We start from the raw sequence: 23,132 nt of genomic DNA on the forward strand, positions 1-23,132 counted from the left end.
CTCTAGGGACTGCTGTGTACGAAAATCTCAGGAGATCATCAGTTACAGAAATATTCAAACAAATTTGTTTGGCACCAACAATCATGTCATAGTCAAAATCACTGAGAACATATTTTTACCACATTTTTTGGTTTTGCAGGTGAAAATCAACTGAAAATCTTGACTTATACCTGTTTGATTTTATGCATTGCGCTGCTGGCACATGATTGGACGATTAGATAATTTCATGTGGACAGGTGTTACTAATAATTTTCATAGTGAGTACATATCAGATGTCAATGTGAATTTATGTGCTGAATTTGAGGCATGTACTGGGGAAGCAGAGTTGGTGATGTATTAAACTTAATATATTATGATATGTATGAGCATAAAAGTGAAGGTTTATGAAATTCATCTTAAAAGAGAAAAAAATATTTACTTTCAAATTAGCAGTGACCTCACATTTTTCCAGATAGTCAAAAAACCACGGGAGTGCACTGAAGTGGAAAGGTCAAACTTTACAAGTCGGAGCATGTGAACATAGTATTTGTTTTAGTGTGCATTGTTTATACTTTGTGTTTTATCAAGTTTCATTTGTTCTCTGTTTGGTTAGTGTAACATGTGTAAATATAGTGTTTTTTTTTTTAAACTAGGGGCTCCTCACACTTGAACATTCTACCTTTACCTTAGTAAAACACTCCTGACATCCTGACTCGGAGTCCTGCCACGTGCAAAAGTTCGCTGATGACACTGCTATTGTGAGCTGCATCAGGTGTGGGCAGGAGGAGGAGTACAGAAAGTTAATCAAAGACTTTGTTAAATGGTGCGACTCAAACCACTTACACCTTAACACCAGCAAGACCAAGGAGCTGGTGGTGGATTTTAGGAGGCCTAGTCCTCTCATGGACCCTGTGATCATCAGAGGTGACTGTGTGCAGAGGGTGCAGACCTATAAATATCTGAGAGTGCAGCTGGATGACAAATTGGACTGGACTGCCAATACTGATGCTCTATGTAAGAAAGGTCAGACTATACTTTCTGAGAAGGTTGGCATCCTTCAACATCTGCAGTAAGATGCTGCAGATGTTCTACCAGACGGTTGTGGTGAGTGCCCTCTTCTACGCAGTGGTGTGCTGGGGTGGCAGCATAAAGATGAAAGACGCCTCACGCCTGGACAAACTTGTTAAGAAGGCAGGCTGTATTGTAGGAGTAAAGTTGGACTGTTTAACATCTGTGGCAGAGCGACGGGCATTAAGCAAACTCCTGTCAATCATGAATAATCCACTGCATCCACTGAAAAGTGTCATCTCCAGGCAGAGGAGTAGCTTCAGTGACAGACTTTTGTCACTGTCTTGCTCCACTGACAGACTGAGGAGTTCGTTCCTCCCTCACACTATGCGACTCTTCAATTCCACCCGGGGGAGTAAATGCTAACCTTAATTTTATTTTTATTTTTTTCAATTTTTTCATTTTTATTACTATTTAATGTAATATTGTTTCTTTGTATCAGTGTACTGCTGCAGGATTATGTGAATTTCCCCTTGGGATTAATAAAGTATCTATCTATCTATCTATCTATCTATCTATCTATCTATCTATCTATCTATCTATCTATCTATCTATCTATCTATCTATCTATCTATCTATCTATCTATCTATCTATCTATCTATCTATCTATCTATCTATCTATCTATCTATCAGTTGGGCTTTTCTTAGGGACTAGAAAACAATTTCTTTGGAAAGCAATTTTATTGGAACCTGTATTCTTTCCAAACTGGTAAATAGTTGAATAATGGGAATTGTGGGTATAAATATAATTTCACCCTATATCACATTCTGTAAAAATTGGTTGCTTTAATCATATTTGAATGTGTGACTTTGATCTGTAATCTTGTACCATGTCAAAGTTTTGAATGGTGGGTTTTCTATGATATGTGCCATGTCCACTTACTCTCTGTTCTGTACTTGTGGGACCCCTTTACTGAGTTATGCAAGTGTTTAAATTTGCCAAGACATGCCATTGCTCCTGACTTGTGTTGTATCTAGGGCTTTAAAGGGGGCTGGAAGTCCCCTGTTTCTGCTTTGTGACCTGGAGTGTAGCGGCACATTACGGCCTGCTTTCAAAGGGGTCACCCTAGTCCTTTGTATGAATTTTACCACCAAGGATCCCCACCATTCTTTGGAGCGTATTTACAGTATATAAGTGCACTTAACAGTCTATTCTGGCTTTTATTTGTATGTATTTTACTCTACATTCGTCCTGGGTATGACGTTAAACTGCATCCGGCCCAGCAAGCGGTCCTCCAACTTTCAGGGAAATCTTAGGGGTTGGTGGCAGGATTAGCACTCCAGCCACTGTAAAAAAATTTCACAAAGCTCCAAGACTACAGAAAGAACTCCTTTTTGCTCTCCGCGGGAGTAGCTCTGCTGCAGCTGCCCTTAGGAAGGCTGCTCGCATCATAAAGGGAATGGGGGAAAGCCCTCGGGAGCCCCATCCTCAGAAGAGTCGAAACCGTTGGAGAGCCCGTAGGGTCAGGTCTGTTGGGGATCAGAACTGGTGTGGTGCTGAGGTGTTGCCTGCTCCACGGCAGCGCTTGGGTCCCAATTTGAGGCAACCCATACGGGTGGGTGCATGGAACGTCTTGTCTCTCCAGCAAGATGATCATCTTCCTCTGCTGTCGGAGGAACCACGTAAACTCTGTATTTCAGTGTCGGCACTCTCTGAGCTGAGCTGAGCAGACCAGGGACTGGCCTGATCTCTGTATGTGGATAAACCTTTTATTGGTCTGGTCGGTCTGATGGCTGTCATACTCGGAGTAACTGTTGCTGTAGTGGATTGGCTTCTTCCGATGGTGTCCGATGTCACTCCTTTCAACGAGCGTATTGTGGGACTCAGATTATGGCACTCCCTGGGTGCCTTGGCTGTTGTCTCAGTGTATGCTCCGAGCGTGGTGAGTGATGTCTCAGTGATGGAGACATTTTATTTGCAGCTTCGCTCGGTAGTTGATGGATGCCCACAAGGTGACACTCCTCTGGTCATGGGCGACTTCAAAGCAGCCACCGGCACTGACAGGGCTGGCTATGAGGATTGTCTCAGTCCCCATGGGTCTGGAGACCATGGTGAAAGTAGCTCCATGTTCCTTGACTTTGCAAAAGGTCAGACAGGGGCTGTGAATCACTGGATTCTGGTTCCAGCACCATGAACGGCATTGTTGGACTTGGTACTCCAATGCTGGTGGTGTGGTGAAGGAGATTGATCACATCCTCATGGGCAGACGCTGAAAACTCTTGCAAAACTGCAGGGTCTACAGAAGTGCCCAGAAATCTGACCACAGACTTGTTGTTGCTACTCTTGAGATCCAGCTTAGGTCCAGTAGGTTAACACCTACTAGGAAAATGAGTCTGGACTTGGCCAGACTCCAAGACAAGGCTGTTTCTAATGAGTTTGCATGCAGTTTGTGTGAGGAACTTTCAGATTTGGGTATGACTGCCGATCCTAATGTGATGTGGAAGACCTTCTGTGACAAGACCCTGAAGGTTGCTAAGGGTTGTGTTGGTGTTACCGGTGTTCCCAGAAGGAGGTGTTTCATCTCACAGGGCACCCTGGATTTCATCGAGAGGAGTCACAGTGCACGGCTCAATGGCGACTCTGGTCTGTACTGGGAACTGAGAAGGACAGCTGCAAGGGCTCTGAGGGCAGATAAAAAGGCATTTGTTAGAGGAATCTGTGAACAAGTGACACACCATCCGTGGTCTAGTGACCCACGTCCTGCTTACAAAGGAATCAAAGCATTACACACATCTGAATCTGTTCCTCGGAGAGTCACAGTCAGGGCGGCTGATGGAACGGTCCTTACGGATGACACTGCAGTTGTGACCCATTGGGCTGGCTACTTTGAGCAGTTGTTCAGAGCTCATCCTCCAGCTAGGACGTTGGATATCTCTGGGTCCATGGTCCTTGAGGCTGATCCTCCAATTAGCTGTGAACCTCCCAATCTCACAGAGATTGCACTGGTGGTGAACCAGCTGAGAGGGGGAGGGACTGCAGGGATCTGTGGTATCAGGGGTGAACTTCTCCAGGCTGGTGGTAACACTGTACTCCTGGCATTGCAAGCAATCTTTGCTTCCATTTGGGATACTGGCATCATCCCAACTGACTAGAAAACGGGACTTGTCATCCCTATCTGGAAAGGGAAGGGTGATCGCCTGGATTGCAGCAACTACAGGGGGATAACACTGCTCTCGGTGCCGGGTGAGGTCCTTGCTAGGGTTGTCCTCAATAGGATCCGTGATCACTTGCTCACCTACCAGTGACTGGAAGTCTGGTTTTACGTCTAAGAAGTCTACCATCGACCGCATCCTGGCACTGAGGGTTCTCATGGAGCGCAAACACGAATATCGGCAGAGTTTCTTTGCAGCCTTTGTCGATTTTTGCAAACCATTTGACTCAGTTGATCGAGCTGCCCTGTGGGACATCCTGAGGGTTCACGGGATCCCCTCAAGGTTGCTGGATATCATGGCCAGCCTGTACACTGGTACTGTGAGTGCTGTGTAGTGTGGAGGCAGGACCTCTGCGTTTTTCCCAGTTGATTCTGGGGGTTCGTCAGGGGTGTGTTCTTGCTCCTACTCCGTTCAATGCTTGTATGGACTGGGTGTTGGGCAAGGTCGTGGGGTCCAGAGGCTGTGGGGCATCTGTTGGTAAAGAAAGATTCATGGATCTTAACTTTGCTGATGATGCTGTGATCTTCGCGGAGTGAATGGAGGCTCTGATCAGGGTGCTCGAGAGACTGAGTGAGGGGTCTGAGTGTCTGGGCTTGCGAGTGTCCTGGATAAAAACCAAGATCCAGGCCTTTATTGACTTCTTGGGCATAGCCATTAGCAGTGTGTCTGTTTGCGGAGAGAGTATTGACCTTGTTGAGAGGTTTACTTACCTTGGCAGTGACATTCATGTCTGGTGACTCTTCCTGTGAAGTCAGTAGACAGATTGGGAAGCATGGGGGGTCATGAGGTCACTGGAAAGGGGTATGTGGCGCTCCTGATATCTATGCAAAAGGACAAAGGTCCAAGTCTTTAGAGCCCTGGTGCTTCCTGTCTTGTTATATGGTTGTGAGACATGAACGCTATCCAGTGACCTGAGACGAAGACTGGACTCCTTTGGTACTGTGTCTCTCCGGAAAATCCTTGGGTACCGTTGGTTTGACTTCGTGTCGAATAAGCGGTTGCTCGTGGAGTCCCGAATGAGGTACATTACCTGCATTGTGAGGGAGCATCAGTTATGGCACTACGGCCATGTGGCGCATTTCCCAGAGGGTAATCCGGCTCATAAGATCCTCATTGTTGGGGACCCAAGTGGCTGGACCAGGCCAAGGGGTTGCCCACGTAACACCTGGCTGCGGCAGATGGAGGGTCATTTCCGGAGGATAGGACTGGACCGTGTGTCTGCCTGGGGGTTGCCAACCGGGATCCTGAGTTGTTTCGCCATGTAGTGGGTGTGGCAACGCACTGTACCAGTGCATGCTCCCCAACTTGACTTACTCTACATTGACAACCAAATTCTGAAAACTGTATCTACCCAAGGAAGCACCATAGTAATTATGTCTCCTTTGAGTTTTGCCTAACTTTCCTTCATCCACTTTACATCTCATTTTCCACACAGCTTGCCACTTCTTCTGATTTTTCTGTGCAGGGCAGTTGCCTTTCTTTGTTCACTGTCAGCCCTATTTCTCTGGACGATTACATCTGCAGATTGTTTAGTGGCACTTTTCTTCGATGGGTCTTTATTTGCATGAACTGCACACCCCATTTTCCATGACATCACAACTGAATCAAAAACAAAAGGACATGTTGCCAAAGAATACACTACTTGGCTACAGCTTTATTACTAACAAATGTGATTGGCAATCAATCAATACCCCTTGGATTTGTATGTATTTTATAGCACATCGCGAGGAGGTTGAAGAAACCGACAGAATAAGGGGCACTGTTTATACCCACGGACACAACTTGGTAAGCACATCTTCTTTAAGCTTTACTGAACTTTGGTTATACATTTTGCTTTTTTTTAACTGCCTTCATTTGCATAAAGTGGCAACTGCATTTTTCTATATGATTCCTTCTCAGCAGTCAGCCATAAAAAGAGACACAGTTCTCTACAATCACCTACTTGTTACAGTATTATCAGCAAATACTGGAAAAAAAGGTCATTTAATTATGTTTTTTCTATAATGTCATTAAATTTCAATAAAATCTCTCAAAGCATTTTTTGAAATGTTTAGCTTTGCTGTTGTAGGCGAGGTTTTTATTCCTGAAACATTAATATGTTGACCTTTCCTTTATAAGCAGATACCTACTGCCCTAATTTACAATCCTGCCAAACTTCAGCATTTTAAATAAAGGGGAAATTGTGTTTTTATTGATGAGTGAGTGAAAGAGTCTGTGAATCAGTAAACTTTACATGTTATTTGCAGTATATAAATATTATATGGATGTATTAGAGTTTTGTATTTTTTGTATTATTTGAATGAATAAAGATTATTTTAAAAACAGAAAATTATCTATTTGTCTCTCTTTAAAAGTAACAATTTATGTCAGCCATTGTAATTAATTTCCACTTTTTAAAATTGAAGATTTTAGATTTGGACCTAGTCTTGCTTGTCAGACTAAGTTGTTGAACCTAAATCTAATGTCACATCATACAACTTATAGTCTTTGGGAATGCCAAACTTGGCAAGTGGGTTGATAATCTTGTCTCCGGACCATGTTAATTAATACAACTAAGAATTGCCGGGCATGTCAAATTTAATGACTGACTGATGACTTTCCAGCACAGTCTTCCTTGTTCTTTTTCTGATATACTACTTGTTGAATGGCTTACAAAGGGTTTACAGGTACAGTGAGTTCAGCCACAGTCTTGGTCTTTATTTTTTTTTCTTTCTTTTCTGTTTGTGAGTTATAAAACACCCATGTTCCTTATTCCTTGTTGATTTATTTTATGCATTGTACTTCGAGATGCCAGAAAAGTTGACAGAGTTCAGGGAAGCTTGCCTATAACTGCCTCTGACTCACTAAGTTCATGTACAGTAAGTAAAGGCTATGACTGGAAATCACTTTAAAAGTCATAATGTTGTCTTAAGATGCAGCACAGGATTTAAAATAATGCTATTAATCTATATTATATTTTGTAGGTTAACCATTGAAGCCTTTTTTTCTAAACCATCCTTAGCCAGACTTACTACAGTAAATATCATGTAACAAACTTAAGGTAAACTCTCACCTTATCTAAGCAGAACTCTTATCATAATGATTACATTAGTGACTACAGGATGCATTACATGCCCACTCCTTTTTGATACAGCTATATATCTTTCTTTTTTGTGCCTTGTGATTAAAAGTGTGACAGAAGAGCAATCATCACAAGTGAATCAAAGAGTTTGAGAGGTGCTCATTAATTTTCTGCTTCTTCCACAAGCAGCTGGCTTGCGTTCTACCAGGTTAAGCCTTCCTTATTAGTGCAGCTAATCTCTTATTGCAACAGCCAGCGGCAACTTTCACAACAACTGCATGATTAAAATAGTGATTTTCTTTTTCTTGTTGAGTGAATTTGATAGGAAAAAATCAAGAAGTGTGGAATTCTAGCAGCAGCATGGCTGCAGTTGTGAAGCAAATACCATAAGGCTAAGGGGTTACTCATAAACAGTAGGGACTTAAATGTCATGAGACCAAGCAACCTTAAGACCACTGGCCTGCGAAATCATCTGCAAAGAACACATATGTACAGGATATATTTGTTTTGAGGGAGAAAAGGAAATGTTAAAATAAAAGAGAGATGCCTTACAATAGAAAACATGTTTTTAGTTCTCTAGATACAGAAAGGAATAGATCTTTGGTTATCTTAGATACAATTGAATTAATTAATTGATGCCTGAAGACTCATTCTCTTTAATGCATGACACAAACCCTTAGCTAGAACCATATTTTTTCATGTATTCTCTTTACCCCTTGCATTGCATCATGGTTGCCTTTCAACCAATGATGTCAACATAAGCATCAAAATCCAACATTCTTCTGGGAGAAGGAGGTTTATTCTAGTTTTAAATATCCAGATAGGTATCAATTAGGCAACAATTTCCATGAAGAGATTGTTTGAAAAATGGATTCTAACTTATAAGTGATGAATTATAATACAAATGTTGCTTAGTATAAAGCTAAATGGGCTAAGTACAGCTCTATAGTTATGAAGGAGTACTTGCTTAGTTCACCTAGTGAAATATGAATGGAGCACTGTCTACTTGTCACTTCTGCATGGAAGGTAACTACCAAAGCAACTAAAATTGGCAGTACTTGAGTAGTTGAGGGTTGTTTAAACTAGGGAAAGGTGGACAGGGAGTTTAGGTCAGACCATGTTTAAAACTGTACATAACAGGACAAAACAATTGTGTAAAAAAGAATTATACACAGTAATGTAAATTCTAACCCAAAGTTTAAGAGCACAAAAAAAATAAGTAACACAATAAAAATGATATGCCTTAATGCTAGATGTATCATAATTAAAACATTTCAGTTGGAGTTGTATGTAGCTAAGAATAATTTGTGAAGGACAGCCGGATCCCATGCCCGGCAGGGACGCCTCTGCTGCTTATGTTCCGGGGGAGCCGCCATGGGAAGTCCAATACCTCCCCCGGGACGCGTGGTAGTAGACTCCCTGGCCGACGGTGACTCACCAACCGCCCGCAGGGGTCCATGGGAGATGGAGTCCTCCACAGCTTGGTTGGGGCCCAGCGTGGCCGCTAGGGGGAGCTGCCTGCTTCCCACAGCCCGGCTGGACGAGCTTTCAGCCCCACCCGGAAGTGTAATTAGGACCAGGTGGTTAATCACCTGGAACGCTTCCGGGTGGGCTATAAAAGGGCCCAGCCACCACCACTCGAGGAGCCAGAGTTGGGAGGAAGGAGACGAAGCTTGCCTGGGAGGAGTGGTGGAGAATTGTGGTTTGTGTTGTGCTTTGTTTGGTGCTTTGGGACTGTGTTTGGGCTGTGTGGCACGGGGAAGACGTGTCACACAGCTGAAGAAAAATAAAAGCCTGTGTGTTTTGTACACGTTGCCTCTGCGTGGTCTGTGCCGGGTCGGGCACTATATAGCGCCTTTTACAAATTATAACATTACAGCATTAGCAAAATCCTGGCTAAATAGCAAAGATGGAGTAACATGGATTTACATATACATTTTTTGAAAAAGGACAGGCAGAAAACAAAAGGAGGAGGATTGACATTTATGTAAAATAGAATCCAAATGCATGTCTTTTTCAGTTGAACGATGAGCCGCAACTTACTGAGGACATCTAAATTTATCTGATAAAACATTAGGGAAAGAGACCTTATTTTAGGTCTCTAAAACACTATTGAACGTCCAATGCAGAGTAATTTCAATGTGCATTTTTTAATTATATTAAAAATATCAAGTTTATGGGGGGATATTGTCATGGGTGACTTTAACTACCTGAATATTAACTGAGCTAACTTTGCAAATAGCAGAGTATACTACTGGGAGTTTTTAGATGCAGTCAGTGAGTTTTATAATACACCAATGCGGGGGAGAGCTTGTCTAGATTTAATATTTTGCAATAACTAAAATAGAATTGAGTGTGCACTGGTGATTGAACCACTAGAGTTAATTGATAATCTATACTAATAAAAGGCAAAGCCCTCACTGACTGACTGACTGACTCACTCACTCACTTACTGATTCACTCATCACTAATTCTCCAACTTCCCGTGTAGGTAGAAGGCTGAAATTTGACAGGCTCATTCCTTACAGCTTACTTACAAAAGTTGGCCAGGTTTCATTTCGAAATTCTACGTGAAACGCTCATAACTGGAACCTACTTTCATCCATATACTGTAATAGCCTGCAGCTCTGTCGCTGTGTGAGGCGGAGTCGCATCTCGCATCATCACGCCTTCCATGTAATTGAGTGCCTTCCCATTTAAGGTAAATATTCGCGGGTGAAGGACTGTGCTTAGCATATTCATAAGTGCAGCTACTGTGGAAACCCTCCCTCAGCGAAAGTGCGAGAGAAACTTTTAAGTGGCAGGTCTGAGCTAAAATTTAATAAAGCCGTGGACATGGCAAGATCGCACAAGATATTCGCGAGATGCAAGTTAAATGAGAAGACGCAGGGTATAAAGCCTCAATGCTAAAGACCTGGGGCCTCATGTATAAACGGTGCTTACGCACAGAAATGTTGCGTAAGAACTTTTCCACGTTCAAATCGCGATGTATAAAACCTACACTTGGTGTAAAGCCACGCACTTTTCCACGGTACCTCATGCCTTGTCGTACGCATAAAGTTCTCCGCTCGGTTTTGCAGACTGGCGGCACCCAGCGTCAAAGCAATGCTACTGTTCCTGTGTGATTACTCATTATTTTCATGACGCGGCTTTATAAATACACCGAAACTAACCGCATATTGTTTATTAGTGTAATGCATCTGATTGTAATTAACTCGTAACAATATAATGATCCAGGGAACAGCCATAGTATTCCAAATACCATAACTGCTCTCACTTCTTCTTCTTCTTCTTCTTTCAGCTCCTCCCGTTAGGAGTTGCCACAGCGGATCATCTTTTTCCATATTACTCTCACTGCACGACTCGGAGTATTTATATCACTGTATCTGAGTGTGAATCACAGCAGCAGCTGATCGGAAAGAGAATTATCGGTAGACAGCTTTAAGGACACGATGTCTCAGCCACTGCAAAACGTTTTAAAGCCTTTCCTGTACAGACCTCGCGGTTCAGAAACAGTTTAATCCCAAGAACTTTAAATGCACTCAATCAATTGCTCCTTGTAGAACGGTTTGTACTTATAAGTACAATCACCCCACTGTAAACTTGCACTACAGTTATAATATCTCACAACCTGGGCCACTTTATAAAGCGCGTATTTACATATGATGACAATATCATTTTTAAGGTGAAATGCAGCAAAATATGTTTGTTAAATTATACACATAAAACTTTAACTTCATTTAAATAATCTATATTCTTCACTGGGAGTGTCGTGAAGGATAGAATAATTAAACATGTACTACGAAGATATTTCAATGTTCTTTAAGCGTTTTGAAGAATCGGCGCTAAGCTTACAGATGGCTTAACGTCTATTACAGAGCTGATTGTATGGCGATCGGTTACTTGGGGAAAGAAAAGCAAGGACTCTTGGGGCGCCGTAATATATATTGAATATAAAACAGAAACAGAAAATAACAACACAGCTAAAAACGCAGCGACAAATTTCGACAAAAGATAAATGCTTGTCATGAGCACGAGGCTCATGAAACACATGTTTAATAATGTGCTTTAGCTCCTATCATCATGAAAATGACATCGCATTATCGTCTCAGTATTTTAGTTATTCAGAGAGCTGTAATATCACAAATGTAATGGACTCTGTGTCCAGTTGGAGGAAGAGAGCCAGTTTAAGAAGCAAGTAGTGATTCACACACATAGATCACATACGAGTAGAAGATCAAATACAAAACAAAGCATTTAACGTGCTACTTTAATTACGATGTGATTTGAGAAACTGGTTAATTAAACGATTTTAAGATGAAGTTTATAATGTTCTACTAAATGACAAAATAAACGTTTGTTTATTGGACCTTGCATGCACTACGGCCAACTCCATGGCAGGATTCTGGACAATATTATTTGCCAGACACAGACCAGATTTCAAGATCACTTTTCTACGTGCACAGAACCGTCCTTATTACGAAGTCTTCCTTGCTTTACCGCTGGCTGCTTCTTTCCATTCACCTTCCTAGCTCTTTATTTAAACAGTTTTCCTTCTCACTTTTCCACTCCTTCGCTGTCTTCTCCCTTTTCGTTCAAAATACGCGCCTCCTTGCCTTTTTACAATCAGCTCCCCTTACGTCACACCATGATACGTCTAGCACAAGTTAATGCCGGGAATGCCTGTTAAACATTTTACATTCACGGGTAGCGATTTGCGTAGTGAACACTTCAATGACTGAAACCTGTTATCTTTACAACGGTTGACAAACACGGAATGTATCTTCATAACAACACGTCCTCCAAATACGAACCTGATTGAAATAAATATTGATAATCAAATTCTTGATGACAGCAACACTCATAACAGTGACAAAACAATTACATTGACAATCAGGTTATGTTATTTTTAAAATGTTTCCTTTTCTTTCTCATAACTTCTTTAACACACTACTTCTCCGCTGCGAAGCGTGTGTATTTTGCTAGTAATATAATACAATTCTCAGCATTTTGGGAAAGCGCAAATGCAGTGTCTAAAACTGTTTAGTTTAACTTTGGTAAGGCAAATATACAGCAGATGATACAAAGTCTTAGGCCAGGTTTATACTTCACGCGATGCATGCTTCGGCGGACACTCCTGCTTGTCCGAGTGTTTTACTGTTTATACTTGCGCACATACTTTACGTAAATCTGGAGGAATCCACCAGGTGGCAGTGTGAGATATTATCACAGTGAGAACAGGTTCGGCCTCACTGTGTTGTGAATTGTCTGGAACACCCATTGAATTCCGAAGACCTTACTGCAATATCCCTGAAAATGATGTTTAATGATTAAATCCATCAATCCAGAGATGTATCCATTCCAGCAAGCATTGGGCATGAAGCAGTAACAATCCTTAGATGGGGCATCAGCTCGTTGCAAGGTGAATACAAGCTCTCACATACATTTGCGTCATTTTAGTGTCACCAAATCTGCATATCCTTGGAAGGAAACCAGAGATCACTGTGGAAGCCCAGCAGCAAAACACTCCAGGCAGGAAATACCGGCAACGTGACTCCCTGTGAGACAGCAGCACAACCGCTCCGCCATTGTGTCACCCCCATGTGTGTAATTATTAACAGTATTCATTATTTAAACGAAATTAACGATTTATCTGTAAAATGTAACATACATACTTTAATGCATTTCATCATGAAAGTGATATCAAATATAAATCTAAGGATTCTAAATGTACAGAGAGTTGGAATATCATACATTTAATGTGTTCTGTGTGGTGATCTATTGCTATTTGCCAGTACTGTCAGATCAGGAGGAAGCCCCAGAAAAAAAATGACAGCACGGAAGATGGTATGTGAGACTTTTTAAATGTATCATGTCATTATGATTGGAAATATGCAATGCTCGAATATAAAAGCACCACGAATACATCTGTATGTTGGCATTTTGCTTCACCACATCGTACCATTCATCAAACATCGAATAGCACACATCGATCATGTAGGATCCGCATAGAGGCTTTCTGTCACATGTAGATAGTAAATAGAGACTCTGACATCACTTTCTGACTTTTATCACACTGCGTCCACCTCCACTTTTTGCTGGTACTCCAACTCGCGCATGCGTTGCTTTCATTTCTGAGGGCCTGCTCAGAGGAAGCGTCAAATGAACACTGGGGATGCATGGCAGCCATGATGTGTGCGCATATGCGTTCTGAGCGTTAAGTATAAATGAGCTCTTAGTGGGATTAAACAAGGAGCGCTGGAACAGGTTTAAAAATATTTTACATATAGGTCAGGAGTGGTACATCCCCCAGATTTGGAATTAGTAGGAAATAACAAAAAACTCTGCAGCGTATTAATAAGAGGCTGCTAAGAGAAAAAAGACAGCTATATGAGGTGTATAAGACTAATAACTCCAATGCTAACCATAGTTCCTTTGTGAACATGAGGGCAACTATTAACGGTATTAGGGAAGCTAAATCCAGCTAGAGATGACTGTTGCAGATAAGATGAAAGATGACATAAAGAGATTCTTTCAGCATTCTAATAGTAAAAGAACAGTCAAGGAGGAGATAAGGTGCATCAGGAATAGTAAAGGGAAGCTAAAATATATGTCAGTGAAATAGTGACAACTTTATGCTTCTAATTATCTGAGGTTTTCACACATTAGGAAGTAGAACACCATCCCGGGAAACCAACAAGGGACTACTAAGGAGGTATGGAGTGATTTGGACATTATAGAGGGTGCTGCATGTATTAAATAGGCTGAAATGAATCAAATCACCAAAGACCTCAATTATAAAGCTTGCATGCACACAAAAAAGGCTCAAAATGTAAATACCCAACTTCCCACACAATCGTTGGGATTTATAAAAGATACTATGCCCTGTGCGTATGCAACATTTCGGAGAAGCTAAGAAATTATCACATCCTTTTTTAAGCAAGAAAATGCAGCCAAACTAGACAAATGATGACTTGCACACAGAAATATTCATATCACTGAGACATTAACACTAGAATTACCAAAGTTTACAAGAAAACTCGTAAATCTGGCCAACCTTAAATCCACTCGCACATCTCCATTCAGCATCTTTTCTCTTGTAAATGTGGTGATAATCCCAAGCAGCAAGCAGCCTGCTATACCACCACCCCCCACTGCCGGAGAAACTGCAAAAACATCTCCCTAATGAAGCCTTGTTTATCAGTGAATCACATACCTAGGCTAAAAAAATATATAATGTCCAAATATCAAATAAGCACTTTCACAAAAGATACAAGTTTAACAGAACAAATGCAATCTCCAATCCCCCACCCCAAGGTAAGACTATAACCGAAGAAATAGAGAATTGGTTAGTGTTGCTTGTTGCCCTGACTTCTCGGGTAGTATATTGGTTAGAGCTGCTGACTCTAATTCAGAAAGTTCTGGGTTCGATTCTCAATGTCTCCCAAAATAAATGTTTTGAGTAGTGAGCTGTTCTTATTGTTAGTATTATACAATAAAAGTATACATTTGATTTGAGTCTGTAACAGATGGTGTAAATGTATGGTACTTGTAAAGGTTAGTGTATTTTTTTATTCAGTTTTATTCCCTCAGTCGCGTTCACGCTTGCCCTGATATGACACGGCTGTTTTCAAATAAAGAAACGCTATAACAGTGGTGAACTCAGATCAGAGAAAGAGAACAGAAGACCTCCCCGCAAGAAGCGTCCACTCACATATAAGAACAACGCAGTTGCACCAGGCGTAAAGGCGAAAGAAAGAAAATATTTTTAGGAAGTCACTGCACACTGGGGAAATTCCAGTGGACTGGAAAATGGCAAATATTATCCCATTATATAAAAATCAGGCAGATGCAAGTAACTATAGGCCAGTACCCATAACATATATCACAGGTAAATTAATCGGTGGAAAAATGGAGTAGATTGAGCAACACATAGTAAGAACAGGAATTTTACTGAAGTAGTTCAGATAAGGAAGGTCATGTTTAACTAATATGCTGGAATTCTATGAGGAAGCAACAAAAGGATTTGATCAAGGTGGAGCAAATTACATTCTTTATCTTGACTTTCAGAAAGCATTTGACAAGGTTTTTTGTGGAAAAAAAACTTTCTTCTCTCTTCAGATAAGGCAGTTATGGAGTCCAGGTGAGATAGTAGATTTTTCTGTTTGCACAGAGTTATGCACAAATGTCTCAGTCCATGGAATGAGAACTCAGTTTAACAATTCACCTGCTTTTATACTTTTTTCTAATTACTTCACCTTAATGATTCATGTCATGTGACTCCTAATATGCAGAACTTTATTACCTCCTCCAATCAACTTACGCCACCAGTAATTTCTGACTCATTTCAATTCTCCCATTGTTCTGAACATTGCCTCGGTAGTGGTGTGTTTTGTATATAGTATTATTGATTTTAGCACCACTTCATAGAAGGTGTATATGAATGTTCCCATCACTTTTTCCCTGCTTTCTGGAGGGCTTTTAATTTTTCATTTACCTCATTTTATCCTTGGACAATTATGTTGGAAGCTGCTTAAAGACAAGGCAGAGATTTCATTTATTTAAGCTTTAAGATGCATTTAGTTAACCCTTGAGTTGTTGTGAATGCTTTTTTATGTGTTTAATTTATTTTGTTCATTCATATATATATATATATATATATATATATATATATATATATATATATATATATATATATATTGTGACAGAGCTCTGCTCCTTGAACCCCTGTCCACGACTCCAGACACCATGTAACAGTCCAAATATTGACTTTATTAAATCTCCACAGTGCACAAAGCACCCTCTCCTCCACATTACTCATATAATAAACAAATAACTACAATAAACAAATCCTCCAGCTCCCAGACGCGTTGCCACCCTTCCACCCAGCTCAGCTCGCCGTCTGGGAGCTCCCGTAGTCCTTTTATATAGCCTGACCTGGAAGTGTTCCCAATCCCCAGTCCATGTGACTCGCAATCACTTCCAGGTCAGGTACAAGTCCTTTTCTTCACCCCGGAAGCACGTCATTCCTCTTGTCCACGTGTGCTTCCAGGGCGTAGGGAAAATACCCGTTATTCCTCCCTGCAGCATCCCCTAGTGGCCCCCATGGCATCCAGCAGGTTTGCGTATACAAACTACAATGTCCATTATGCCCTGCTGGTCTTCTGAGGACCTCCATACTGCAAGGAGGGCTCCATCTGGTGGCTTGGGGGTATTGGCTGGGATAAACGGCCGGCCATCCATCACAGTATTCCCCTCCCAGCAACGAATTATAATTCAGAGTGGCCTGCCCCAAGAGGGAAGTCTTCCTCCAAGAGGACGTTCCGGTCGAGCCGTGAATGTTCTGTATCTCTTGTTTCCTGGAGAATCTAGGGGGAATATTAGTCCACATTGACAGCTTGTCCCCCTCTCTCCAAGGACAGTTTCACCAAATATGGCCCAACCTTCGGTACCCGTAACACTGCCTCTGTCCTCCTGGTATTCTCCCCCTGCGGGACTGAAAACAATTAGGAAATGTTAGGTCCACTCCTAACTGGCTACAGGGTTTCTGCAAGAAGAAAGATGTCGGTTTCATCAACAATTGGAATCTCTTTTTGAAAAGGTTGTGTTTCTTCAAGCGTGATGGCCTGCATCTGAACAGTTTCGGCGCCCAGGTCCTCTCCGAAAACATATCGAAGGTAATTCGTTTATCTTGACTATCTATCTCTGCTCTTAACCCCTTCCGAAATGATACTATTGTGCTAGGACATGATAAGTGAATTTCCCCTTGGGATTAATAAAGTATCTATCTATCTATCTATCTATCTATCTATCTATCTATCTATCTATCTATCTATCTATCTATCTATCTATCTATCTATCTATCTATCTAAGTGTTTAATAGAATCTTCTGTTAAAGTGCACAACATTAATACTGTAATAAGCAATCTCAATGCACATAGAAAATCTAGTCAATACGGCATAAACTCCAATAATCTAATTAAAATTACTATTTTAGAGGAACAATGTACTAAAACTATAAAAACAGATCACAGATTAAACAAAAAATACACACAGAGTGGCGCTAATAAAAATAATTTAGTTCCCATTCCAAATATCAATAACGCATATAATACTCATCTCTGCCCATCTGAAACATTAAATATGGCACTATTAAATGTTAGAGCTTTAACTAACAAATCGTTTTTTATCAACGATCTTATTAGTGTTAAAAAAATAGATTTTATTGCACTAAGTGAAACATGGCTTAACTCAGACGGCGCGGCTGTTTTAATCGAATCTGCACCTCCGGATTACAATTTTACTCGTGCAGACTGCCAGGGAAAAAGTGGGGCGGCAGCAAACATTTACTCGAGCCGGTTAAAATGTAAAGATGTCAGTTTTGGTAAGTTTAAGTCCTTTGAGTATCTCGCCGTTGTTATCCATGGAGATTCTCAAGTTCTAGTATTATCCGTGTATAGACCTCCAAAATTCAACGTGTCTTTTTTTGAGGAATTCTCTGACTTAATGTCAATTTTAATTACTAACTATGACAAACTCCTAATAGTTGGCGACTTTAATTTTCATATAGATAATCAGTGTGATTTAAAAGTAAAAGAATTTGTGAACCTCCTGGATTCTTTTGATTTGAGGCAGCTCGTTAATCAGCCTACACATAAAGCAGGTCATACGTTAGACTTAGTGATTACTAAAGGACTGAAATTTGATATAAAACAGATCATTGATATTGGTCTATCAGACCATTTTCTTCTACTTTTTAATATAGAAATAATGATAAAAAACTGGGCAGTCTAATGGTCTGGAATCCCTACAGATTTTATTTTTTTCTCCAGTCGTCTAGAATTTTTTTTTGTTTTTTCTGTCCACCCTGGCCATTGAACCTTACTCTTATTCTATGTTAATTAATGTTGACTTATTTTATTTTCTTGTTGTGTCTTTTATTTTTCTATTCTTTATTATGTAAAGCACTTTGAGCTACTGTTTGTATGAAAATGTGCTATATAAATACATGTTGTTGTTGTTCTAGCTGGGAAAGAAACCCCTGCCGCCTTTAACGGTGCTTTTTCCTCTTTTCCTTTCTTGTCAGGAGACCCCCGTTTTATTTTCGGGATCTCCTGATTGCTTTGGGGGTTTTCCACAGTCTGAGCCTCTTTATTTAATAAAAAGAGACCCTTTACTGTCTGCACCCCTTTAGATTTATAAATGACCGGTGGCAGCGTCTTTAGGACGTCCTCTCTCCAGGAGACAGCACTATCCAGCTGCCCCAGCTCGATCGATCCTTCCTCCGACCGGTCAGTCATCGTAGCAATCTCAGTTGTAGGGTACGCCGTGTATTGGCACCCGCTACTCATTAAAAGTGGGCCTAGATTACACTGCGTCCCTATTACTTGTTTTACGGTACTGGCTTGGCTCACCTATACCCGCATTCATCATCTTGGAAGGCTCCCCACCAAATCGCCGCACGTAGGCCTTCACCTTCTCTAACGGCTCTCTGGCTGCTGCTCCCAACTCCTCGATGATCTTTTCAATGGTCTTTAGGACCTGTAAGAAACTATTTACGGGCTCGACTAAACGTTCGAGTTCCCGCAAGTCAATATTATTGTTTACTTCGGCCGGCAGGAGACTCACTTCCCTGTTCGTCTTACCTGCCGACCGGGACCAATGAGCACGTCCGCTTCTGGGCACGTGCTCTGGAGTGTCTCGCGGAGGCTTCTGGGATTTGAAGTCCTTAGAGAGTCGGGTTGCCTCTTTCGGCAGGCTGTAGTCTGTTTTGTTTAATTTTGTAACATCCGAACTAGCCATTTCCCGACACTCCTTACCTTTTTGTGGGGTGAGCGGTGCCTCGCTCGCCTCCCCCTTCCCCTTCGGAATGTCCAAGTCATTTACTTCGGGTTCGAAGGCGCAAACAGCGGGATGCGGACCTCCTCCTTCCCAGCAAGTAGTGGGTTTGTTGCCGTGTCCCTCGTCGGCTACTGTCATGCGGAAGTCGTCTCCTAGGTGCTCTGGCTTCGACAGGAGCAGGCCGTCGTCTTCGGGGCAGTTTCCTTTTTCCCTCAGAGCCTCCAGGTGATCATCTCCGAGGTACATGCATGGAACAAAGTGAGTTATAATAAACGGGTTTTCAGTAACATTCCCGGCACGTACCTCAGAGTGTCGGCCATTGCACCTAAAGCTCTCCCGCTGGCGTTGTCGCTCTGCTTGCCCTTCCTCTTCCCCATTTTAGACTTGGATTTTTCGGGTTTCGGCGATGATGTGGTGAGTCCTGACGCCGTTGTCTTCTCGGGGTTCTCTGCCCACAGAAAATTTTGATACAGGTCCTCCGAAATAGATGCTGGAGTATCCTGCCGACTACGCCACTGTGACAGATGGGGGTGCTCTCGCTCCCTTGAACCCCTGTCCATGACTCCAGACACCAGGTAAAAGTCCAAATATTGACTTTATTAAATCTCCACAGTGCACAAAGCACCCTCTCCTCCACAATACTCATATAATAAACAAATAACTACAATAAACCAATCCTCCAGCTCCCTGACGCGTTGCCATCCTTCCACCCAGCTCACCTCCCCGTCTGGGAGCTCCCGTAGTCCTTTTATATAGCCTGACCCGGAAGTGTTCCCAATCCCAGTCCATGTGACTCTCAATCACTTCCGGGTCAGGTACAAGTCCTTTTCTTCACCCCAGAAGCATGTCATTCCTCTTGTCCACGTGTGCTTCCGGGGCGTAGGGAAAATAAACATTCCTTCCTGCAGCATCCCCTAGTGGCCCCAATGGCATCCAGCAGGTCTGCGTATACAAACTACATGATGCCCTGCTGGACTTCTGGGGACCTTCTATTTTTTTTTCTTATGTCTGAATCATAGTCTAATTATTTGGGTGATTTACCTACTAGGTAACATATATATATACTAGGGGGTTCGATCCCTGCTTGCTTTGCTCGTCAACCCCCCCGGCCTGCGCTAACACCAGCCACTTCGCATCTTTGCTGCTCGCATTGTGAAGATGGGGGTTGAACACACCCCAAGGAGACGCAGTCACTCTTCTGAAACCCCCTCTTAAACGGTGATACAATGGGAAACAAATATATTTTTTTTTTTACCTCCTCTTTGCTCAGTCAGCTGCTGGCTTGCTGCAGCTGTTGTGCCATGTGATCTACTTGGAACATTTAAAAAGTGTGTACAGCAACTGTCCTACTCTTTGTCCTTTATTTTTGGCCCAGGGCATGGTTAAATCTCTTGGCACAAAGTCTTGTCTTGCGGGACGTGATATATATATATATATATATATATATACAGTGCATCCAGAAAGTATTTTCCACATATTTTCCACATTTTGTTATGTGACAGCCTTATTCCAAAATGGATTAAATTCATTTTTTTCCTCAGATTTCTACACACAACACCTCAAAATGACAACGTGAAAAAAGTTTACTTTTTTAGGTTTTTGCAAATTTATTAAAAATAAAAAAAACTGAGAAATCACATGTACATAAGTATTCACAGCCTTTGCTCAATACTTTGTCGATGCACCTTTGGCAGCAATTACAGCCTCAAGTCTATTTGAATATGATGCCACAAGCTTGGCACACCTATCCTTGGCCAGTTTCGCCCATTCCTCTTTGCAGCACCTCTCAAGCTCCATCAGGTTGGATGGGAAGCGTCAGTGCACAGCCATTTTAAGATCTCTCCAGAGATGTCCAATCAAATTCAAGTCTGGGCTCTGGCTGAGCCACTCAAGGACATTCACAGAGTTGTCCTGAAGCCACTCCTTTGATATCTTGGCTGTATGCTTAGGGTCGTTGTCCTGCTGAAAGATGAACCGTTGCCCCAGTCTGAGGTAAAGAGTGCTCTGGAGCAGGTTTTCATCCAGGATGTCTCTGTACATTGCTGCAGTCATCTTTCCCTTTATCCTGACTAGTCTCCCAGTTCCTGCCACTGAAACACATCCCCACAGCATGATGCTGCCACCACCATGCTTCACTGTAGGAATGGTATTGGCCTGGTGATGAGCGGTGTCTGGTTTCCTCCAAATGTGATGCCTGGCATTCACACCAAAGAGTTCAATCTTTGTCTCATCAGACCACAGAATTTTGTTTCTCATGGTCTGAGAGTCCTTCAGGTGCCTTTTGGCAAACTCCAGGTGGGCTGCCATGTGCCTTTTACTAAGGAGTGGCTTCTGTCTTGCCACTCTACCATACAGGCCTGATTGGTGGATTGCTGCAGAGATGGTTGTCCTTCTGGAAGGTTCTCCTCTCTCCACAGAGGACCTCTGGAGCTCTGACAGAGTGACCATCGGGTTATTGGTCACCTCCCTGACTAAGGCCCTTTTCTCCCAATCACTCAGTTTAGATGGCCAGCTCTAGGAAGAGTCGTGGTGGTTTTGAATTTCTTCCACTTATGGATGATGGAGGCCACTGTGCTCATTGGGACCTTCAAAGCAGCAGAAATTTTTCTGTAACCTTCCCCATATTTGTGCCTCAAGACAATCCTGTCTCGGAGGTCTACAGACAATTCCTTTGACTTCATGCTTGGTTTGTGCTCTGACATGAACTGTCAACTGTGGGACCTTACTGTATATAGACAGGTGTGTGCCTTTCCAAATCATGTCCAATCAACTGAATTTACCACAGGTGGACTTCAATTAAGCTGCAGAAACATCTCATGGATGATCAGGGGAAACAGGATGCACCTGAGCTGAATTTTGAGCTTCATGGCAAAGGCTGTGAATACTTATGTACATGTGCGTTCTCAGTTTTTTTATTTTTAATAAATTTGCAAAAACCTCAAGTAAACTTTTTCACATTGTCATTATGGGGTGTTGTGTGTAGAATTCTGAGGAAAAAAATGAATTTAATCCATTTTGGAATAAGGCTGTAACATAACAAAATGTGGAAAAAGTGATGCGCTGCGAATACTTTCCGGATGCACTGTGTGTATATATATATCTATACTAATAAAAGGCAAAGCCCTCACTCACTCACTCACTCACTCACTGACTCACTCACTCACTGACTCATCACTAATTCTCCAACTTCCCGTGTGGGTGGAAGGCTGAAATTTGGCAGGTTCATTCCTTACAGCTTCCTTACAAAAGTTGGGCAGGTTTTATATCGAAATTCTATGCGTAATGGTCATAACTGGAAGCAGTTTTTCTCCATTTACTGTAATGGAGATGAGCTTGAACGCCATGGGGGCGGAGTTTCGTGTGACATCATCACGCCTCCCACGTAATCACGCAGTACATAGAAAACCAGGAAGACCTCAAAAAAGTGCTCAAGAAAACATGCATTATATAATTGAGAAGGCAGTGAAACAATAAGAAGCGAGCGAGTGACATATACAACCATATTCATGAGTTCTGCTACTTCGGAAACAAAGCACGATGTAAACCTACACTTTCAATTAAGTTCATAGACAGGCTGCCGCTGGCGTTTGTAATTTAGTGCCTGCCCATATAAGGCCGTCCGTCAGCGGCAATCCAATAGCAAACTGCCACTAAATATTCACGGGTGAAGGACTGTGCTTATGGAGAGGAAGATGAGATGGTCAGGGTGGTGTTTGACACAAACTCAGCGAAACTGCGAGAGAAAGTTTTAAGTGCCAGGACTAAGGTAACATTAAATACAGCCATGGACATAGCACGAGATGGCACCAGCACAGCTGGGAACCTTCGATGCATGTACACCGAGCGGCTCACGTGAACTGACGAAGTGCACAGATAAAAGCAACAGTTCCAAAGAGCGCTGAACAAAACCGAATTACACAATTGAAAAGGCAGCAAAAAATATGAAGCGTCTGATAAGCATATTCATAAATCCAGCTACTGTGGAAACAAAGCACACGGTGGAAAAAGTCAATGTCCCGCTAAAGGAAG

This window comes from Polypterus senegalus, chromosome 18 (genome assembly GCF_016835505.1).
Source record: "Polypterus senegalus isolate Bchr_013 chromosome 18, ASM1683550v1, whole genome shotgun sequence".
In the NCBI taxonomy this organism is placed as follows: Eukaryota; Metazoa; Chordata; class Cladistia; order Polypteriformes; family Polypteridae; genus Polypterus; species Polypterus senegalus.